This window comes from Camellia sinensis, chromosome 1 (assembly GCF_055761805.1).
Source record: "Camellia sinensis isolate YWXY chromosome 1, ASM5576180v1, whole genome shotgun sequence".
Taxonomy (NCBI): Eukaryota; Viridiplantae; Streptophyta; class Magnoliopsida; order Ericales; family Theaceae; genus Camellia; species Camellia sinensis.
Window position 1 is genome coordinate 16041761 of NC_138961.1, and position 13344 is coordinate 16055104.

Below are 13344 nucleotides of genomic sequence, written 5' to 3' on the forward strand. Positions count from 1 at the left end.
AACCACAATGTATGTACAAAACCCGACGTAACAGGTTAAAATAAAATAAATGAATGTCCTAGAGGTCCATGCAATTGAGTCTCCGCTATGCCAAGAGTTCACTCTAAGTCTTTCTAACACTTGGAAATGATAAACAACTAAGTCAGCTGATAGCTCAGTGAGTAGCAACATGGATAGTATATACAGTTTTGAAAACAGGGATCAATTCCAAAATAAGCTACATGTCACAGAAACTAGATTGGTATACAGTTTGGTAAAGAGAATCTATTTCAAAAAGAAGGTTCCACAGTTCAATAGTTAAAATACTCATGTCTCTCGAGGACATAATAAATGACATTTTTCACTTAAAATAGATTACAACATGAACACCAATAATTTTCTAGGTACCAAGAAATAACAAGTAATATGCCACACAGTTCTAAAGGCTATAAGCCCTGTTGGATCCAATACCGAACTAAGAGTCATCCTCAGGGTGGCAACCCAGGCCTTTTTTCCAAGACGATCCGATTAAAGGTCACCTAGCTTAACCTAGGTCTTTTCCTTACAATCGTTGTGCACTAGAGTCATCACGGCCCAACCCGGATCTGTTCTCTAGTAGCCAGAGTCACCACACACAGTGGAATAATTTCCCTGGACTAAATACATAGATGGTCCCAATAATCAATACGCATCAGTTTCGCAAAACATGGTAGTTCATCATTATAAAGATGAGACCAAAAAAAATAGTTTACAGTATGCCAAGTTCACACATATTTCAGAAATAATTTGATTCCATTGATAATATAATAATTTATCAAAACAGTTTAGTCATGAAACAACAATTTAATTTTCCAACAGTTCAGGGTAGGGGAACATTTATAAAAATATGTGGCATGAAGCTACTCACCTGAAAACGAAATAATATAATCATCGAATAAAGTATGAAAGTCCAACTAGTGTCCTGAACAAAGTATTAAAACTACACGTCACTACTAATTCAAACATACTAAAATGAATAATAAACTAAGTAACCCCAAACTAAAGCGCACTAACACGGCTCAACCCAACTCACCGTTACTCTTAAATATTACCTAAGTTCATGTTCTTCAAGGTCTAAAATCACCCAAGACATGGGTTCAAATCAAAACTTAATTAAAAATAACTTTAAGATAAAACAGAATTTTAAACGAGTTTTCCCAATTTATTCGCTAACTTTGAAAATTGAAACCCCACTCCACGTTGTTCAAAAAATTCTAAAACACTCCAGATATCAACTAATATATCCTAAGTTTCAAATCCAAATGGTTTCACTTGATTTGCTTATCAAAATAATTATCTACAATTAATTATATCTAAACAGGTTGTTTTCTGCAGCACTTTAAAGAAATCGATGGTTCTCTTAGTATACATGAGCAATCAATGCAACGCCAAAAATGTAAAAAACTAGACTCGTATCCCGTTCTAATGATGCTTATTTAATAATTTTTGAATTTATACCCAAAGAGAAAAACACTCCCGAACTTACTGTTTAAAACCAATTTTCTGGACAGATTTGAATGCATCAATTTATATGGATTTTGACTCCCAAAAATTATGAGAGAATTCAGATATGCAATTCAATATATAGTTAATCTACTATAAAAATTTCAGTTCAAAATTCATTCGTTTGATATGATTTCTTGATTTTTAAAGTTTGTGATTTTGCGCAGAATTCTTATCCAATGACTTTAGCTCCTTAATTCGCTTTAAAATTTTGCATGATAATAATATACACAAAACACTAACCCAATCAGCCAAACCATTCCTTTTCTTCCAACAACTCACAACACCCACAAGCAGCATAACTATGTAAACACAAACTATAATAGAAGAAGAATAAATTCATTGTTACCTTAGAGTTGTTCAACCACAAAGTTGCTGAAATTTCTCTCTCTCTCTCTCTCGTGGCTGCTGCTACATGTTGAAAGTGTTGTGCAAAACAATTATAATAAGGGTTAGGGTTTTTGTTAGGAAAACTAGGGTTGCTCTCTATATATATCTAAACTTAAAAGATTCTAAATTATTATCCTATGTTTTATTTTATTATATTTCCTCTCATTATTAATTTAAATAAAATACAACTATTATTAAATCGAAGTATACATACTAACTTTCCCCCTATTTTTTTTTAAATAATAAATCTTACCTTTAAATTAGAGATTTCCACCATAAATATTATTTTAGGTTGAAAGTACATAAATCGTACCTTAATTATTTAACTTGCACTTTAGGATTCACTACTAAAATATTTGAGATTGTAATATTATTATTATTTAATTATTTACTTAATTTGTATATTCGGGTTCTCACAAGCATTGCGTGCAATCTTTTCTTCACTGCACAACAATATTAAACCAGTTAAAATAAAAGAGGAAAAAAACAACAGTGTTGAACAAATTCCTACCAATTGAATTAGAGATGTAAAGTTTTGAGTACACCTAGCCTTTTTATGACATTTTGATTATACAAAAATATATAATCTCAATTATAAGTTTGTTTTGCATTATTATTTGTAGAATTAAAAAATAAAATTCAATTTCATTAGAAAGAAAATTCATTGAAATCTAATTCGGATAACAAAAATTATAACCAAACACTAGAATATAAATCTTATTTATAATTCACCCAATCAAATAGGCTTTTAGTAATTTATTGACTCAATAAAATTGATATTATTAACTAACATATGAAACAATTAGAAATTATATCGTTATACATTATAACATATTAATAAAATATAGAGTTAGCAAAGTGATTTTTGATAAAATTATCTCATTATGCATTTTATAAATAGTCATGAAATATAAAATTAATATAGTTCAATTTTGAAAAACTTATGGCCATGGCCCTCTCAATTCTTTTGTAGGTCCGCCACTTATAAACCCTAAAAATAACACATCCCACAACAACTGTAATAGTTTTGGAGTATATTAGACTAAATTATATCGGCAGTCCTATATTTTGTTACTTATGTCATTTTAGTTCTAAAAGTTTCAATTGATTCAATTTTAACATTTAATTTTAGATTTTGTATCAATTTAATTTAATTGATAACGTCATTATGGCTTTTGACAGAAAATTTTCATTTAATTAATTAAGGTTAACTCACTGAATTGATTAAGTTTACAATCTGCTCCTAAAAGTATGACACATGCCGCTCATATATGCATTTACCATAGAAAAATACTAACAATTTGAAGCAATTAGACCAATTTAACACAAAATAAAAAATTTAAAACCAAAATTATAACGACTACAACATACTTTGTCCTAAGTACTAATATGGGTATTAGAGGAGGCTGGTATGAGATTAGAGGTTGATGCCTTTACTTTACCATTAGCATCAGCTACAGAAGTGAAAGAGCCCGCAGGACACTCAATGTCTCCTCCATTATGATGCTCACCATTGTTTTCCAATTTCACAGGAACATCTGCAAGAGGGAGAGAGAACAAAAAGTTGAGGTGAGCTATGATAAGTATAAATTTGTTGGCTTATTTTTCCTACGAAGGAAAATATCATAAATGCGAGCGTGCCAGTAAGGATTGAAAAATCCTTACAGATTAAATTCAAGCCAATTATCAAGCGGTTGCATTGACGGTTCTTTTGCCTCAACAAAAAGGACTTCAAAATTGCCAAGTGTAGAGAAAAGAAAAATTAAAAGAAGAATGAGAGATGGAGAAAGACAATTGAGTGAACAATCAAAGTAATAATTACTTACCACTACTCCTATGCTTCGAAAAGGAAGTGCATAAAATGCTTTGAAAAGAAAATGCTGAAAATAAATGTTTCGAAATATAAATGTATGTTAAACTACTCCTAAGATAAGGAAAATGACAAGAAATATTGAAATCAATTGTCTTTGATTTGAATTCTAGATCCTTTACAATGTAGCCATGAATGGCTATTTATAGGCAAATATTTGTAGGAAAAAACTTCCAGCAATAACTACCCAATAACCACCTAAAACTACCCACTCTTCCATCTTCATTCCTACAATGCCACATATCTCTCCATGTCTTCATAACTTCTTTTAACCTCCAATTCATGCTCTATGTTCTCCACTTTATTCTCCATCATCTTTTCACATTTCATAACTTATCATAACCTCCAAATGAGTAGGAGAATGCCACATGTCATGCAATTATATAAATAATAAATAATAATAAAAATTACAGATTTATGGTGCCAACATTACCCCCCGCGGCCCTTAAAAATGATGTTTATTTGAATTTTTGAAGGGCCGAACCAAGCACATGACTAATCTAAGCAATAAAGTGCTTCAAATAATATCAACAAAGTGCTTCAAATGATATAATAGCACCAATAAAGTGTTTCGAATGAGCATGAAATTATGACTAGATGTTGCGAATTATATATATACGCATTGAAGGGATATTATTGCGAAAAAGCTTTGAAAGATAACCACATATTTTCAAGGAAAAGCCAATGTTTCACCTTAGCAAACTGTTACACATGCTAAATAACCAGCTTCGAAGGTGGTATAGAGGACCCAAATCATCATTCGAAGGTTGAAAGTGCCGACAAAGGACGAATTACATCCTTGGAAATATTCGGCAAAGCTTCGAAGGTTCACAACCATCACTATTTTTTCTTCAAAGTTGTTATTGATGCAAGATGGAGTGCTTTGAAGCTTACAAAATTATGGCAAAAAGTCTTTCGAAGCAACTCTTGGCCAACATTGTGGTTATTCAAATTTTATATGTTTTAGTTCACACATAATTAATGAAAATATTAATTTCATGCTTTAAACCAATTATTAATTCTCCAAAGACACCAAAGTCGTCGTTTTTTGAACCAACTTTTATAGAACACTAGTTACATTTTCATGTAACAAATGGGTATAAAAATGGTTATTAGTAAAGCCACTAATTATCATGCCAAAAATAGGCATTATTTGATAATTAATTAATTGCCATTTTACATATATTTGAAGGGAGGTACACATTTCGAAAGTTTTCTTGTCCCATGTTACATTTCAAAGGTGTTTATTGATGATAAAACTGCCCTTCGAAAGTCACATTTGTTACTAAAGGATCAAAGTCATCCTTCGAAAGTGCTCACGACATCTCTTCGAACCAAATCCAAAGAATTGGATTACTATGAAATTAGTTTGACATTTTAACTAGCCATTAATGGCTATAAAATGATATTTCAATGAATAACATGTTTCGAAGTGTCCTAATACATGCTTCGAAGGTAACCACAAAACCAAATGGTGATGGTTTTATGGATCAACTAATAATAATATTTTTGGCTCAATATATTGCAATAACGAAATATTATTTGTTAGCCATTTCATCAAAGTCAACGTTTGATGTGATCCACAAATCCAAAATGGATTTCGAATAACAAAAGTCATGGTATAGTGTGACCATGAAAATTCATACTTTTTGACACTTTGAAAAATGTTAAAAATTTTGAATTCATTAACAGTGGCTTGTTCATTATTCTTGACCATGTTTGTTTTAAACATAACTTTTGCTGAATTGATTTTCATAATTATTTGGCAAAGTGTGTTATTTTTCCATGTTAGCCATTAATGGCTTTATGAAAATCACCCATGGATATGTTATTTTCATGACTTGACTCTCTAAAAATTGGTTTTAAGACCTCCCGAGCCATGCATTGAACATCATTCTTAGCCAAATTTGGCTCAAGAACATGCTCTTTCGTTATGTTAATTTCATAATTTGGCTTTTTAAAAACGGACTCTTGAACCCCCTGAGCCATTGATGAAATCAACTCTTTGCTTTTGTTATTTTTAACCATGGAAAAATTTTGAAAAAAATCACCAATTCCGGCCATTAAAGCCTCAGTTAAAGACTTAGTAGTGAGAGTTGATAACTCATCATTCCATTGGCGAATTTCCATATGAAGTTGGTGAATTTCTCTAATTAAATGGTGTCTTTTTTCTTCCACCAAATAATATTGTAAGGGATGAAAGTTTATTTCATCAAGAAAGTGGATCTCTTCTTGAAGATCCAAAATTTTTTGTTTACACCAATAAATTTCTTCTAGGTTGTTTGAAATGGACAAATCCAATTCATTTTTCATTTCTTACACTTGATGTCCCACTGGGCGGGCCAAAAACTATTGGCTTATTTTTCCTACGAAGGAAAATATCATAAATGTGAGCGTGCCACTAATGATTGAAAAATCCTTACAGATTAAATTCAAGCCAATTATCAAGTGGTTGAGTTGACGGTTCTTTTGCCTCAACAAAGAGGACTTCATAATTGCCAAGTGTAGAGAAAAGAAAAATTAAAAGAAGAATGAGAGACGGAGAAAGACAATTGAGTGAACAATCAAAGTAATAATTACTTACCTCTACTCCTATGCTTCGAAAAGGAAGTGCATAAAATGTTTTGAAAAGAAAATGCTGAAAATAAATGTTTCGAAATATAAATGTATGTTAAACTACTCCTAAGATAAGGAAAATGATAAGAAATATTGAAATCAATTGTCTTTGATTTGAATTCTGGATCCTTTACAATGTAGCCATGAATGACTATTTATAGGCAAATATTTGTAGGAAAAAACTTCCTAAAACTACCCAATAACCACCTAAAACTACCCACTCTTCCATCTTCATTCCTACAATGCCACATATCTCTCCATGTCTTCATAACTTCCTTTAACCTCCAATCGATGCTCCATGTTCTCTATTTTATTCTCCATCATCTTTTCACATATCATAACTTATCATAACCTCCAAATGAGTAGGAGAATACCACATGTCGTGCAATTATATAAATAATAAATAATAATAAAAATTGCAGATTTATGGTGCCAACAAAAGTGCTTATGGATTGTATTTTTATTTTATTTATTTATTTATTTAAAAAAAAAGGAAATTTTATTAACTCCAAGGGAAACATTGATACCATATGCACCTATTATGTATTTTTGTAATAAATTTTATAGATTTTTGTAGAAAATAGTACATATTTTTTTGGTAGAAATTATGACAATTTGTAATTCATAAATAAAGTTACACATTTTGCGGTAATATTACGTATTTTTGTGATAATGTTATAAATTTTTTTGTCCAGACATTTTCTAACCACAAAATGTGTAACAATACCACAAAATATATAACATTATCATAAAAATTCATAACCTCCTTTCTCAACCATAAATTGTCGTAATGCTTACCAAAAAAATATGTAACATTTATCAAAAAATACGTAACACACCACAAATATACGTAATAAGGTACATATGATATACACCCTTGAAGGAATTTGTATCATAGAATTTCCCATGAAGGAAACCAAACTAAATGTACATCGAGAATTAATTGTTGAAATAAAAGAGAGATACCCACAAAAGGTCATGAGGTCAAATATTGCAAAGGCTAAACATCTCAAATCTTAGAGTCATTGGAAATTTGCCCGATAGGGGCGATTGTAAAGACGGACCACAGGGTCACGTGCTCCTTCTGCATTTTTATAGCGATCCCGGGTTTACCCTTGTTGAACAGTGATCCGGACATGTGTCCGTGGATGTTGGAAGTTGTTTATTATCTCGTTTGCATCATTTTTCTTCGTATTTGAGTTATAGGATGTGTTGGGCAGGTTTGTTACAGGTTGGTTGTGTTTGGGAGCCTAGTGTTGCTGCCCAGATTTTTGGACCTTCACTCGAGCGAGGAGTTTGTCGCTCAAGCGAGAGTGAGGTTCGTGTCTGGTGGGTCGAGCCAGGGTGGCTTCGCTCGAGCGAGCGATGGCGTCTGGTTCTGGACCTAAGAGTTGTATTTCTTGGCTCGAGCGAACTTTTCTTGGCTCGAGCGGTCTGGGTTTTTCTTCGCTCGATCGAGAACTTCTTGGCTCGAGCGAGAGTTTCTGTGTCTGGTCGCTCGAGCGACAAAGGCTTCGCTCGAGCGAGCGTGTTTTATATCAGCGGACAGTAGCGATTTTGAACATCACTTTTCACTTTCTTTTTGTGATCAAACCCTAGATCCGAGACCCTCTCTATCTAAACTTACACCCTCTCTAAGATTTGATCTCCCTAGAGTGTGAATCTAGCCTAGAGCCTTTGTTAAAAAGATAGAGGGCGTTGAGAGCTTTGATTTAATCTGAAAAAGTTTGGATTTGGAGCAAGTTGATCTTCGAGTCTTCATCTCCTTTTTGGCTCAAACTTCGAGGTAGGGATATCCTACTCCTCTCTATGGATTTTGTCTTTAAATTTTGGTATTTTGAGACGTTGGGGTTGGTTTGGTAATTTTGTGAAAGTTTGGGACTTTTGTGCAATTTTACAAAAGTTGGGGTTTTATTTATAATAAACCTAGATGCATGTCTGGCATAGAGAAATGGAATAAAAATGGAACCTAAGGGTTGAAATGTTAATTATGGATAATGGCCTAATTACATTGTTTGATTAATTGGGATAATTAATTGTGAGAAATGAGGAAATGTAATGTTGATTGAATATCCATTGTGCATTTATTTTCTGTTTAGAAATAACTGCTTTGGGCTATCGGTGGAGGATAGTCGTGATTGTTGTAGACAATGCATGATGATTAGGCAAACTGAAACTAATCAATGAAGTGTGTCATGGAACTTGACGGTTGATAGAATACATTAACTATATGTATTGAGTGATTGTATATAGAACCAATGTGTTTGTATACGTTATGTGTAGAGGAGGAGATGGGGGATGTACTCCGCGGTTTAGGGGAAGATAGGGGATGTACCTCTAAACCGGATAGTGTTGGGAGAAGATAGGGGATGAACTCCGTAGATACAGCTCATATGCTTGTCTAGAGAAGTGAAGATAGAGCTTATATGCTTATCTTGGTAAAGTGTGGATACAACTTATATGCTTATCTGTGAATGTGGGATATTGTTGTTATACATATCTGTTGAGAATGTGGATATAGCTTATATGCTTATCTGAATGTGGGATATAGTTTTTATACATATCTGTGGAAATGATGATAGAGCTAGCATGCTTATCTGTTGAAAAAGGGAAAATGAAAGGTAACTTAGACTCATAAGTTGTATGACATAAATGTGTAATTTATGTGAATGTATCTGTGTTAGCCATCTATCAATTGCTAATCTTTTAGTCATTGTTCATGGTTGGTTTGGTGTATTTCTACTGGGCTGTGGCTCACCCTATATGGGAATATCATTTTCAGGTACAGGTAGCATGCCACCTCCAAGGACATAGCTGGGAGGCTAGAGGCGGACATACTTTTGTCGCTTAACTTTTGATGTATTATATGTAACTTCAAGCCAAGGGCTTAATGTGTAAACGAGTTAGTACTTTTTTGTTGTAACCAAGTGTTAACTTGGAAAGCTGTAAGCCCGTAGGGCATTTTGTTTTGATGTTAACATGTAATACTTATGTAATGGAACTCTAATGAATAAAAGAATGTGGTTAGTTTATATGTAAATGCATGTCTTATCTGATGGGTTTAATGTTGTTATTTTGAGGGTGTTACAATTTTAAATTTTTTTAATACATATGTTTATAAAGAATATATTTCAAATAAAAAATTATACAAAAATAATATTTAGAGTGAAATGTCAATGACATTTTTTAAATTATGATAAACATAGTTGTTGTTTTGATTGAAAATGAAGAGATTACGACAAGCCATTTCATTACGTATAAAAATTCTATGAAAAAATTTCAATGCAAATGGTGATATCCATCATTATTGATATGTAAACATAAGTATTTTTTTTTTGATTAGAAAAAATAAACTTTATTGATGGAATAAGTAAGTACAAAGTGCTAAACGAATTACATCAATAAGAAAAAGGAAGTGCAAAAGCATCACAATGGGCTAAATCATCCTAACGAGGTTGGTACCAAAATGCCCATCCTATCATTTACTATGAAGATATGAAATTTATTGGATTGTTAGTTATATTTGATATGTGGTATTGTTTTATTATTGATTGGTGATATTACATGTCAGTGATTATGGTATCATCATTATATTGCATTTTTACTCAAATTGTGTACAAAAAATTTTATTTAATCATTATATAATTTATTTTAAAACTTATATCCATGACTTTTTATTATTATTATTATCCATGATATACTAGTAATAAGTAATGTATCTTTTCAAATTTTTTCGAAGTCAATAGTAAAAAAAGTCATGTATCATGGACAATAAAAAAGATAATATTGCAAAGAAACTGACTCAAACACTCAACTAAAAAACTTTAAAAAAAAACAGATATACACACTTGTGACACTAACTGCTTTTCGTATGACAATAACAAAAGTACATGGGAAAGATTACGTATCATATGCACTTTATAATTATAAAAGAAAATAATATAATTTTATATTTTCTGAGTTATAATTAAAAAAAATAAAATTATAACCAAATATAAAAAATTTCATAACCAAATATCGCATAATAATATCATAACTAAAGTAAAAAATTAGACATAATTAAAGAAGAAAATTACATAGCAAAAGGTGCATATAGTATGAGAGTGTGTAATAGAATTCTCCAAGGTACATATATAACAAAGCACAAATCCTTGTTTGGCAACTAGCATTTTGAAAAAAGGAAAATGTTTGCGACTCTCAAAACATATTCACAATTCTAGCTACAATGATGTAAAAGGATATATGTCAACTTTTGATTTATTGTTACATACTTAATGATGTTGGGCCCAACTCTCATGCTACATCATTGTGGGTGAATTTATAAGTATAAATGTGTGAGTCTCTAACATTATTCTTTTTCTAAAATAGTTAATAAAGAGAAAAAAAAAATGCTAAAATAGCTAAAAAAACAAAATGTCACATCTTACACATCAATCAATCATTTTTTCTTTCATAACTATCTATTCAACTATAAAAACAAAAAAAAATTAAATAAAAAAAATACTATAGATCCCAAATAATCTACCAAATTTTTTACCAAATCTCTCACATGGGTGTAAGACTTACATAAACCTACATGTGTGTGGGTCTCATATTCATGTGAGAGATTTGATAAAATATTTAGAATCCCTAATATAACTCATAAAAAAATTCACAAATCATTCTAAACATGACTTCTTCTTCTTTTTTTTTTTAATTTCATAAAATAATTTTAAAAAATCAATTACAATAGTCAAATTCCCAAACGTGGTCTCGTTGTTATCTTTTTGTTGACTGTGAAATAGCTTGTCATAAATTTATTACATCTTGAAAAAAGCTTGACACCTTAAGACATGATTTTTAAATTTATGTATAATGATGTAGATTATTTTAGAGAAAATTAATTGTCAGTGATGTTTTTTAGAAAATTATGAAAAAATTTATGATTTTATATATTAATGTTTATACAAAATATCACTGATTTAAAAATATTTTTTTATCCATATATTGACAAGTAATTTCCCTATTATTTTGTCAATTAGTGATTGATAAAGATCAAACATTTAAGGATAATATTATGTACTGTATGTAAGTTATGACATTTGTTGGTTTGATTATACAAATATCATAAGAGTCATTCTAAAAAAACATTATAACCAAACGCTACATAAGGTATAAGTGGAAGCAATCTGTTAGTTATCTTTTGGTAGTCTGCTGCTGGAGGTTCAAGTGGAAGCCATTATGTTGTTCTGCTAATTGTTGTTCTGTTGTTCTTTCTTTGCTTGTTGTTGGTCTCTTACCAACTGGAGCTTGGACCTCTTTATTGATGTTCTCTTTCATATTTTGTATGTTCCCATCAATAAAGATTTTCTTTTGCTGATCAAAAAAAAAAAGTATAACAAAAAAAAAAACTCTTGGATCATAACCAAAATAATGTCATAACCACATCACAATGAGTCATAATTAATACCGCAATAAGTCCTAATCAAAAATCACAAATGTCGTAACTAAGATGCATATGATACACACTCTAGAATTTCCCATCATTTTAATATCCAACTCTTTATTACGTTATTAATGATAAATTTAGCAGTTATATTTGAATTACAATGTTTAAATTTGGTCCGAAATGTTTAAATTATTCATTCTTTTAGCTTGAAAACCTTTATGTTTAGGACCAAATCTTTGTCTAAATTCGTATCATTACAAAATCGAGCAAAATAAATAAATGAGTCATGGATAGAGGAAATTGCATAATAGGATACATAGAGAGGTGTGTGAAGAGAACGAATACACTAACGCGAATAGATTTACTGCTTGAAGAAATTGAAGGATGAGAATCCACTTTGGAATGAAGAAGGCTTTTGAGAAATCGCCATCAAAGATAGATATTCAAGATGTTCTTCTTTTTTTGGAATGAAGAATGCCAACTCAGGTTTTTGTCAAACCAAGTCTAGAGCAATGTCTGTAGCAATTAACAGTACAAAATATAACATTTCGTTAATAATAGAAATTAAGTAGTTCTATTTTGACAATCTCATAATGTAAAGTTAGATTTTTCTAAATGCAAATAATTAAGATAAATTCTATTAATTACTTACCATAAAATTCGTTGAGTATCAGCTGATGCAAAATTCTGAAGCCCGATTCACCCTCAAATGGTTTAGAATTCCACCGGTCAGGCTTTTGATAACTTGGCGATGAGTAATTGGCTTTTGCCTCATCTTCAGTCATGATCAACAAGTAAGTAACCATTTCATTATTCCGATGAGTAGCAGCAAAGTACAAAGGTATTCGTTTTTGAACCGTCTCAGCATTTGGAAGGTATCGTTTCTTCTCCACTAACAGTTTGGCAGCCTCAATATTGCCAACTGCTGCAGCCCGGTGAAGGGCTGTCCTTTTACCTCTGTCGCCTTTAGCTAGATCCTCCGGTGACATTCGATTCACTAGCTTCTGTTGAAGAATGATTCAAAGTCTGACTTGGTCTTTTCAGGTTGTTAGTAGTGTCCGTATTTTTCTGAGTTTTTTTAGTCAATTGGATAGTTGTTTTTGATATTATGCTAGTGGTTGTAGTGGTCTAAGTTAGTGCCTTAGTGGTACATAAAATTCTGTTCTAGTAGCTTAGTTTGTAAGCCTATATATAGGCATATTTGCTTCAATATTTTTAACTTGAATAAGAGGACCAAACAGTTCAAATTTTATATATTTCTTTGCCTCTGTTTTCTGGGTTTTTGCCTCTGTTTTCAGTGTTATTCATTTTTATCTCCAATAAATTTGGTATTAAAGCCAGGTTGAGAGAGTGAGAAGAGAGGGTAAACACGTGAGTTGAGTGAAACACCTGAGAGGAAAAACCAATGGCCAGCAATGGCAATGCAATGAGTGCTGCACAACCACTCATCCCTGTCTTTAAGGGAGAAGGCTATGGATTCTGGAGTATCCGAAGATGACCCTATTCAAATCTCAAGATC